The sequence below is a fragment of the Amblyomma maculatum genome, chromosome 2 (genome assembly GCF_055883805.1).
Source record: "Amblyomma maculatum isolate TAMU_Amacu chromosome 2, ASM5588380v1, whole genome shotgun sequence".
NCBI lineage: Eukaryota > Metazoa > Arthropoda > Arachnida > Ixodida > Ixodidae > Amblyomma > Amblyomma maculatum.
In genome coordinates, this window is record NC_139345.1 from 36,793,198 (window position 1) to 36,804,327 (window position 11,130).

An 11,130-nucleotide genomic window follows, 5' to 3' on the forward strand; every position below is an offset into this window, starting at 1 on the left:
TTCCTTTTATTCTTCCTCAGCTTACATATAAAGCCCCGCTTTAACCAACCCGTACGAACGTGCCTTAGTGGCCTATATGGGTAACGTGAATGCCAGGGTCCCAGCAGGCTGATTCTGACATAACTGTCCCACGTGAAACGAGAGACCCAAGTTGGCAGCTCTTGCCAGCCCACACATAAAGCCCCGCTTAAACCAAGCCGTATGAACGTGCCTGACGTCACGTATCACGTGAGCACTAGCTGCGCCTCTAGCGCGCCACGCCGACTGCTTTTGTGTCACGGGGGGTGTGACGTCACGCGCTACGCCTTGGCTGCGACCGCGCTACGCCTACCGCCTGAGTTGGTAGTCCAGCTCTCACCCTAGTGTCACGTGGGGTGTGACGTCACAACGTCACGTGGATGCGGCCGTGCACGCTGAAGGCTCGAAATCTAGAGTAGTATTGCTTTCGCAATAAAAACAAAACGGTTTCAAGTGCGGAACCGAAGCTCAGCCACACCGAGGAAGAGCCGAGTTTTTCCTACGATAAACAACGTGGATTCAGCTCCGTCCTACACGATGCCCAGCAAACTGTTTCAGCGAGGAAGAGGCACGTTGCGAGAAGGAATGAAAGCTGGGCGACACACATCGGCAACGTGGTGGGCGATGGGGTTCAAAGCCGCTTGAGCCCACAGAAAGGAGGAGATTCTCCTGGTGTGTTTGCATATATACCAGCGCTTGCAGCCAGCATCCATCCGTTCAGGTCGGTTTTCATAGCGCACGTGGCCGTAGTGAAAAGGGTACATAGGGTATCCTTGCCACTACCGGTCGCCCCACTCTTCCCAGAACCTATACCATGGTCTATGCCGCGATATGTGCAGCGGGCACACTTTTACTACCACCCCACGCTTTCATCGACACTGGACTTGCGAGATGAAGATTCACAACCGAGTGATTGTCTGGATTCGTGCACGTTTAGTGCTTATATTACCTAGAAGGGCTTATATTATGGCTGAAGTTTCGAGGGGCACTAAATTAGCACTGAAGTCAATGCAAGTCATATTTATTCCGATTGACTACACAAGAAAGGTGGTTTAAATGACCGTTTAGGCTAATATATACTTTAAAAAATGGCTAACCTGAATTGTAGCAAATTCTGAAACACTTATGTTTTCTCTTTAAGTGTTAACTGTACGTTACGTGCCGGCAGATTTGCCCCGCCGCGGTGGCGCAGTGGTTAAGACGTCGGACTATTGAACCGGAATACCCGGGTTAGAACCCGACCATCGGCGGCTGCGCTTTGATGGAGGAGAGACGGAGAATGCGTCCGCGTGCTGTGCGATATCGGCGCACGTTAAAGAACCCCACGTGGTCGAAATTTTCGGAGCGCTCCGCTACGGCTTCCCTCATAGCCTGGTTCGCTTTGGGAGGTTGAACATCATAAACCAATGACTAGGAGAGCGCTGATATTAGAAATTTAGAATGGCGAATGGGATTAGATCAGTCGAGCGAATTAAACTGTATATGTTGAAATTATTTGCCACGAGTTTGTTATGTCCTCAAATATTCAAATACCCTTCGAATAATTGGCACAACATTGTTATAAGACACATCATAGCTATTTCTTCAAAAAGCAGGACCCGCGCTTCGGCACAGCGGCCGCGATCGATCTGCGCAGGATAGAAGGTTCAGTGTGTAGAACAGCGCGAAAAAAAAAACGACAGGGACGAAGGAAGACAACAAGACGAGCGCTGACTTTCAACTGACAAGTTTATTGCATGCCTGCATCCATATATATGAACACGTTCACACAATAAAAGAAACAAGAACAACTAAACGAACACAGGAAAGTGTAAGAATGCAATCGAACCATGTGTCATCCAGAAATTTCACAACGCATCATTTTCTCGTGTTCATAAATCTTACTTCACGTTCGGATAAAGCTATAGACGGGCTGCTGATACAAGTTTCCTTTATCCGGTTGATTTATTTTGCTTCTAAAATCTCCTGAACTGTCTGGTCATTATGCCGATTAATTATTTTTGCTTCCTCTAGAAATGGCTGGCAAGCGTCGCTTTTACAGTCCCTGCAGTGTATGCCCATAGTTTCTTTTACCGTTCCAAAAACATTGTTGTGATGCTCCATTAGTCTTTCGTTAATACAACGCCCCGTCTGTTCGATATAATGTCTTCCACAAGACAGTGGAACAGAGTATACAACCCCCTTCTGGCAAACCACATAAGAGTCTTTGTGTTTTATGGTACAGCCCTGACCTATGCCTCTCGTACCATTAACTTTTTTGCACATTTTCCCTAATTTATCGAGTGCTGAAAGGACAATTTTCACACCTGCCCGATTTCCTATACGTTTTAGTCTATGCGAGAGGTTATGAATATACGGAATGACCGCTATCTTTTCTTTCGTCCGCTGGTTCGTGGATAAGCTCTCCAGGCTCGCCTGAGAAGATTTTATACTTGATAAAATAGTCTCCGCTACCGATACCAACAGCTGCTTGGGATACCCTGCGTTTTGAAGCCGTCGAGTTTGATACATGAAGCTATCTTTAATAGAATGGATGCATGATTTTCTTAAAGCATTAATATAGCACGATTTCACTACGCTACGTTTTACTAATTTCGAACGTGAAGATTCGAAGGAAGGCAACGGCTTTCTGGCGCGTGGCTCATATGTCCAACACGTGTGATTAGGCTCAAATTTCAGTTTAAGATCTAGAAACCTGATCATATTGTTCTGCGGCCATTCACTGGTTAATTTTAGTGGACTAAAGACATCGCGAAATTTCCTTTCTACATCTGACTTAACGGTTGCGAAGTTATCACTATCAGGGTCTAACAGGACTAAAAAATCATCTACATACCGAAAGCATCCTAAAACATTCGAGTCACCCGAAGTTCGTTTTAGCGTTCGATCTTTTTCCGCCAGTAATAGATTGCTTAACACAGGAGCTATGCATGATCCTATGCAAACCCCTTGTTTTTGCAGGTAGGTGTCAGCGTCCCAAGTGGCGAAGGTAGACGTTAAATACATACGCAGAAGTTCTAAGAAGCCCCCCACCGACAAACCTGTCTCATTCTGAAATGCTACCACCCCTTGCCTGTCTATGCAATCTTCTATGCACGAAAACAATTCCTCATGTGGCAGGGAATAGTAAAGATCTTTTACATCGAACGAACAAGCCATGACTGTTTTGTTTCTATGGGTTTCTAAAAATTGGATTACTTCTACTGAACTTTTAGTGTAGTACGGATCATCCAGGGTAAGCGTGTTTAGGATTCCTTTCAAATACGTTGATACACATTTTTGCCACGTACCATTTTCAGAAATAATAACTCTGAAAGGACAATCTGGTTTGTGGGTTTTGGCACTAAAGAACAGCTGTAAACCAGCGCTCGTCTTGTTGTCTTCCTTCGTCCCTGTCGTTTTTTTTTTTCGCGCTGTTCTACACAGTGGATTACCAATATGCCCAAGCTTCTGTTTTAAGAAGGTTCAGGTTCCCGACGGGGTCCCCGGTCTAAGATTCTGGGTCATCTTTAAATCGGGAGGCAACTGTCGGATGTATGAGGTACTGTAAACACGGGAATGGTCTAAGATTCCGATGCATGGAGAAAATTTGATTGTTAAGTTTGCCCTGCAGCGCTCGCAACGAGCTATGAAGCTTTCCATAGAAGACCAACAGTGGGTATTTTAAAATACTTGTGCGAAGCAACTCTCGAATGTTCTGAGATAAACTAATAAACGCAAGCAATGAGGTGCAATAGGCTACAAAGAACGAAAAAAAAAAAATCAGACAATGCATAAACGAAAATAAGATTAGCGGTAGGTAGACAGTATAGTAATACGTTAGTTATCGCGTTTTTGAAATGTTCTATGTCTTTTAGGGATGCACAGGTTGAAGGTAGGTTATTCCAATTGTTAAATGTCTGAATAAAGAACTAGTGTAGTCGTGTTGATGTTTGGCAGTGCGGTATGCTGACCATGTGCATGTGATCCCGGCGAGAGTAAATGAACAGAGTTGGCTGGATCCAGATTGAGCAAAGAGCAGGGTTATGGTAGATTTGATGTGAAACCAAACAGAGTGTTAGGGATTATGTATTTTTTCCATATGCTTGTATAGCCTTTTATGGATTATTTTCTCGAAGAGTTTCCCCAAGCAGGACGTAAGCGAGGTCGGTTTGAGATTCGCTGTGTCGATTTCTTTCCCAGGCTTTGGTATAAAATGCACCTATGCTGTCTTCCAGGCCTGGGCTATTTCCCTTCGGACCAACATTTATAGAAGAAATCTGTTAGGCTTGTTAGTGAGGCTGCGTCGAGGTTGGACAGCATTTTGATCCTGACTCCATCTGCTCCCGGGCTCCCGTTCCTTCTCATTTCCTTAACGGCCGTTTGTACCTCCCTGATTGTTATTTCCCGGTCCATTTCATCATTCGGTTCCCTTTACGCTTCATGTGACGTGTTCCCTTCGCTTGTCTGAATGTATCTTCACGTTAAATCTTGTGTTAGTTCCTTCTCGCTTCCGTCGGAGCTATGTAGGGTTCCAACAGGCTTCGCCTTCTGTTTTCCCTTGCTTTTGTTGGGGTCAGTAAGACACCTTAGGAGGCTCCATGATTAAGTCAAATTTAATCTGTCTTGGAGTGAGTCGCACAATCGTTACCACAGTCGTTACCACAGTCGTTACCACAGTCGTTACCAGTCGCACAGTCGTTACCAATCGTAATTACCACAAACGTTACCAGGCTAGTCCCCATGCATACTTTTCTTTTGATGACTTCCGCTACACGTTTTTTGGAGCTTCTTGTTGAGACGCTGCTTTTTCCACCTCTTCGTAAGGCTTCTTCTTGCCTCCCAACCGGTGTAGCAGGTGCGGGTCAACTGCTGGACTTTCGTCTGTTGTCTTTATTCTTTTCATGTATTGGTTGATTTCGTTAAGGAGTTGTAATTTGGCCCACTGTTCGTAGTCTGTGATTTGTTCCACCTCTCTTTCCTTCCTGCTTTCCCTGAGTTTGTTCCAATCCGATAGCCTGGTTTGTCCTCTGTATTCTGTCCTATAATAATTAATATGTAATGATCCCTACCTAAATTTTCTCCGCCGTTCTTCCATTCCGCCCACCTTGCATACTTTACCAGTGAGAGGCCTGGGCTTGTGTCTATATACCCACGCTATTTCCTTGCCTCGTTGACTTGCCAGGGTCGGTGAGTATGGCGATCGCTTCTCTGGTCAGCAGGTTGGACAGTCGTCTTATGTATACAGTCGTCTTTATATATATTGTTTACGGGCATGATTTCCGAGAAGCAGTAGCCAATCTCGTTCTCTTCAAGATCACGCTCCGATGCTACGCAGTGTTTACAAACCATTATGCGGTGCCATTCCCCCTTCTGAGGTGTTTTGTAGCCTGTGATATTAGCTGTTGTGTTTATCTCTTGTAGCGCTATTATGCATGTATAGCCTCTCGGTTGCTGCCTCTATGTATCGCTGTAGTATTGGTTGTTTTTGTCTGAAAAGCCTCTGGAATTCCACTGCCGTATCGTTATTTTTCTTGCCTTTTCTGTGCTGTCCTTATCTATCATGACTTTCTCTTCCCTTAACTTCTAATTCAACTTGCCGATTTACTGTCCAGTCCTTCTGCCGCCTGTTTTGAAATTCACTGGCGAGATGTGATCCGTTGCCGTGCCTTCGACTTTGGTTCTAAGTGTGTTTATTTATTGTTGCATCACTTATATGTTCTCTGCTGTTGTTGCATTGTTTGTTGGAACTGTTACTGCCATTGTTGCATCTGCGTCTGTTGTGTACGCCATTTGTTGCATGTTTTGTCGCATAAGGTGCGGAGTGCCTGCGCGCTGCGTTTGTGCTGCCTTTATCCGTTCCTTCATTTTCCTATCACTTTATGTGCCTGCATGGTTCTTTCCCTTGCTTGATATTCTCTAGATTATTATTCTTGTTCTTGAGGACACTTATTTCTTGTTACATTTCTTTAAGGATCAGCCAATCTTTTTTCATTTATTTGACCACACCCTTCATCCATCATAACATTCCTTTTATGCCCTGAGGCAATAAACTTCGAAAAAAAAAAATTGTTTCCTTCCGACGATTGAGCGGGAGATTGCAAACGTACCAACTAGCTGTCCGACGTCTTCATCTGCCTGTCTTTTACTGCTGTTTCCGGGAGTGGCGGGAAATCCTTCTCCCTGAGATGGCTCGATGTCCAGCCCCTGGATTTTGACCTGGGTCTGCCTCTGGTGTCGTGATATCGTGTCCAGGCTTGAGCTTCATATTGTGCCGAGAGAACTGCTATCGCCGCAGCATATATCATGCCTCGCGTGAAACTGCGGTGCAGTCTCGCGCTGTGCAGTAGAAATTGTCCTCATCATGCTCCAAGTGTAAAACACTCGCGATGTGCACTGAACATCGTGGTCTTCATAAAGTTCCATCTGCGCCGCTCCATCATTTAAACCAGGCAAAATACGTCATACACATACGCCATCTCGTTGAAGACGGAGATCGTAACAGCGCCAGACAGACTGCCGAGTACATCGAACAGCGAGAAGCCCGACTTGTAGTCTCCGCGATACACGAAACGAGATGAATTCCCTGGAGGAACTGAATTAGTGAAAGGGAGTGAAGAGACTGCAGTAGTAACTAGAAATGGAGGGTGAAATTTGTCACAGCGAGTATGTCAGTGATATTACAGAGCTCGAGACTCGAACACTTTAAAAAAAAAAAAAGAAATAATAATAACACATTTATTCATCATAGAGTTCCAACGTGAATACGACAGGGCAGCCCAAGCCAAAAATGTTTGTCGGGATACTCGGCAGTCGAGGTGGGGAGAGAGGCTGCGTGCGGCTGCATGTGCCTATATAACTAGAAATGGCCACAAATAAGATTGACAGCACGAACACAGCATAAAAAAATTGCATTCAAGCACTGCAAATATAAATTTCAGCGCAATTTTGAACAAACGAGTTGTTAGCTCGTAAATAGTTTTTTAAAGATCACATTTATAAAATGGAAAACATTTTATCAGGCAGTGAGTTGAAAACTGAGGGTACGTATAGGGTTTTCTAACAAAACGGTCATAACGTGTGTAGAAGCGAGAGACTTATAATTGAAGCACTCGGTATAACAAATTCCTCGAGCTTAGAGACAATACACGTTCAGAAAATGGGGGCAATAGTTGGACCGATTCAAATGGTTTTTTTATTTAATGGCGACCCTGCTTAGTTTGCAGGCATCCCAAAGAAAGCTGCTAGTTAAGGACTTGGTGAATATGATTTGCCAGAAGTTCAGAAATGACTTTATCCTCCTGCAGGCAATTACTGCCTAGCAGCGTTCTTTTATGAGGGAATCGTCGACCGCTAACGGGATATCTTTACTTGTAATCAGTTTCCCCTAGAAGACGATTAACTTCGAGGCTGCGCATTCATATTTGCGGAAGTGCCATCCAATCGCAGAATCCGGAACAAAATTATGGTGGGTAGATGAGTGCGACCCTTCTTTCTCTCCTGTAACTGCATTGGTGCTCATGACGCAATGCACAGTAGTGAGAGCGAGCTACGCTGTTCTTGCCTGTGTATGCCTAACCGCAACGCTTGACGATGTATGTATGGGTGTCGGAGTTTTTTTTTGGGCTCGTCCGCCGGGACACTGTCTCTCTCATTGCTATCTTGGAGGATCTCGCAAGTTTTGTTGTCTACCGGCTTGTGGCTTGCGGCTCTTGCTTTTTTTTGTTGTTTTTTTCCCCGTCTAATACAGCACTACGCACTCAAGCATGAGAGCGGTCGTGGATAATGCACAACAGAACAATCTGGCGAGAAAAGGATATTAGGAACGACTTGTTCGGCGCTCCTTTTATTGCTCGCTCCAGGCGCTCGCTTCCTTCGGTGCACGCCACGGCAGCTTCAGCGCTGAGGCATCCCCAGTCATGCAGATTCTGGCCCTGTGCATAGCCAAGTAGGCCTTGGCGGCGGAATGCCTCGTTTAACGATGACCAACCATCGAAAATTCTTTCCGAAACCGTTCTGCGAACTCACGGAGCAGCAGCAGCAGCAGCAGCAGCCCTTGCCGGTGTGATTAATGGCGGAGTCAAGCAGCCCGCTACCGCCCTCCCCGTTTGCTTAATAACAATGGCCGGGGTGCATCATCCGGCGTGGAATGCGACGGCAGTAAACACGAGTTCAACGACCAAGTCCGCTCGGCCACTGAGCAGGATCCCGACTCCGCAACTGAGAAATGAGACCATTGTGTTGAGTAATGAGTCTGCAGCATGTGGCCAGCCTCGGAGCGGGGCAGCCCCGTCAGGCTCAGGTTCGACAAGTGCGAGGCCTTTCGGGTGAGAAGCGGCATTCTCCGGTTATTTTCCTTCTTTGATATTGCTCCGCGTCGTGAGGGATGCCAGCGTGCACTGCCTACCATGCATACCTAAGCGTCGGAATCTTTGCTGCAAAATAAGGATCGAGAGTTTGAGTTGTTCGCACCACTAACCAACTCATGTGTCTAAGGCCGCAGTTTGAGATTACAGACAAGCCTTCAGTTTCCCACGCCCTCCTTGTTAACCATCGCAACTTGCTGGTGGGCCAGGAATCTGCCTCGGCTCTCGTTTCACTGCCTTTCGAAGCTTGACAACAAACGTTCCATCTCCGGCCAGCCCATTAACCCATGTGATTAATGAATAGATTTCGAGTATGACCTCCTCTGAATCCAAATGGCTTCCGAAAATTGTACTGTGAAGTCATATTCAAGAAAGGCGGTGGTGAGAAGGTGGTGCCAAATACAAGATATCTCTTTCTACCCTCGCCTCTTACCGCCCGTCTTAGTATAGTTTGTGGTGGGCACATATTAACGGCTATTCCTTACAAGGAATAGTCCTGGAGCGGCCCTTACTCCGTCGGTGACGTGACGATGGGGCTCTGGAGAGGATGCAGTGCAGATCACATGACCTAAGTGTCCAAGGCCAGCTGCCAAGGTAAATCTTCGTCGCCTTTTATGGGTATGCCCAGGAATGCAGCCGTCACGAATAAGACGACTACAAGAAGTTGTACTATCGGCTACAAAGGAGGAACATATAAACTTGTGGCTAATGGACAATATTAAGAGCCGGAGTTTTCTCCGGTTCCTTGAAGAAAACAGACTGCATGACTTCCTTTAAGTTAAAAGAAAGCCTTATTCTATGCCACTTGGCAGGCCTTCGAATAAAAAAAAAAAGCGTTTCCTTGAACATTGTCGCGAAGGCTACGGCGTGAGTGACAAGCTAGGACTCTGTGAAGGGTCACCTAGTCCACATGACATTCGCCGTGCACATGATCAGCTAAACGGTTGTTAGGGAAGAAACAGAAAACGAGCCACATATATGTCCGCGGCATTATTCTCTTATAAACGCAGATCAACGTCAGTGTAAATCGTCGGTCAAAATGGTGAGCAAGGCCCTTTATGCGTGTATACAACACAAAAAAAGATAAAGGTGCCGCAAAGACAATGTTACCCACTAAATTCACGTTCACCTTGTATCCGTTTCTGCCACTCCATCCGACAGAGACGGACTCCTGGAATATATACAGTAGCTTCATTTTGCTTATTAGTCCATACAGCATATTCGAAATGTAGTCTTCCGGGTAACTTTGACTATGACATCATCCTTACTTCTCAACTGTTGTCCAGGCTGGTCTACCAAGCTCAGTATCCGAAACAGCTGGGGTGAGATCAAGCAATCCTATTTCACATCTACTTTCTTCTATATTTCACATCTACTTTCTTCTTGCATAAAGTCATACGTCACTTTCACGACGTTCTTCCAGCAACTTCTATCAACTTTCCTTGCGCTCATGAATTATCTGGCTATCTTGTCTAAGTAGTAGCCTTTATTATGGTGATCTGTCACAGAGTGATCAATTCGCCCTGCTTCTACTGGCCGATTCTGACAGGCGGGCATGCCAACCAATATAGAATCAGTGATCTCACACTTTCTTAAAAGTAGTTACTGTCGTGTTCAAATGTGTGTTTGCTGTGACATCTTTGTCTGTGTACACAATATTGCGAATATTTTGGAGGCGGATTTCCATCCAACTAATAGACTATGGTCGTTCCCAATCTTCCAAGGCGCAAGGCATGAGCTCAGGAAGGCGGCGTTGCGTCGTCCCGTCGACTCTCACCGCTGTTCGCGCCAGAGACGCGTGGTCCACGCGTCGCTCCCAAACAAGCCGAGGAAAACAGCGTCTAGACGGCATTTTTCAACTGGCCGCCTTTCGGTCGTCAGTTCCGTGGCGGCGGCGGCGGCGGCTTCTTAGCAAAGAGAGCGCAACCCGTTCACTCACTCACGCAACTGGCCCCGCCCCCATCGTGGGTCGCGAAACCGCCCTTCTTCAAATTCGGCGCCGAGAGACAACCGCCACAGGCAGCCACTACGGAGAGAACGCGCCTGCCAATGGCTTCTCTTGCCCAAAGGGCGAAAACAAAAGAAAGATTTGGGAGAGGGCGGACTGGCACCCGTTCGACACAGAAAAGAAGTGCCGAAGAGCGAGGTACGCAATGTTTCCATCGTCGGTTTGCGACGCACCGATTGCTCCGTCGAAGTCGTCGGCGGCTGCTGCTCAAATTAGGCCTTTGCCGTGCCGCTATTACCAGAGCGGTGGTTGAGCGCGGGGCTTTCGGAAAGCGACTTCGCTCCCATTAATAAGTTACGCGCGCCGCGGTTTTCTCCTTTTTTGACGGCGGTGTAGCGCTCGAGTGGCCTTTTGAGTGAACGCCGCCGACTCTCGGCGGTTCCCGCAGCACTCAACTGTGGGGTGTGTTTGGGTTCGGGCGAGTGCGGGTCATTCGAGAATGCGCTTCTCTCGAAGCTCCGGTTCATGGACCTTTGACGAATGCTTCCGACGCGGAAACGTGTCTGCGGCGCCCTATTTTGAACCCCATCGGAGGAGACAAGAAGTTGTTGTTCGTGCCGCCCCACTGCAACCGCGAGTTGAATCGGCCGCCTCTGTTCCCATCCCCCTGAAGTGGCTCCTCGAAAAACGATGTACACCGACTCGCTGTCTCCTCGGCATTCCGCAGTATGCGGCGATAACATATGTTCCCTGGTTAGGTTATATGACGATTTCCCGAGCAGGCGCCGAAAGAAAAACAGTTCCAGGTCACTTGCTAGC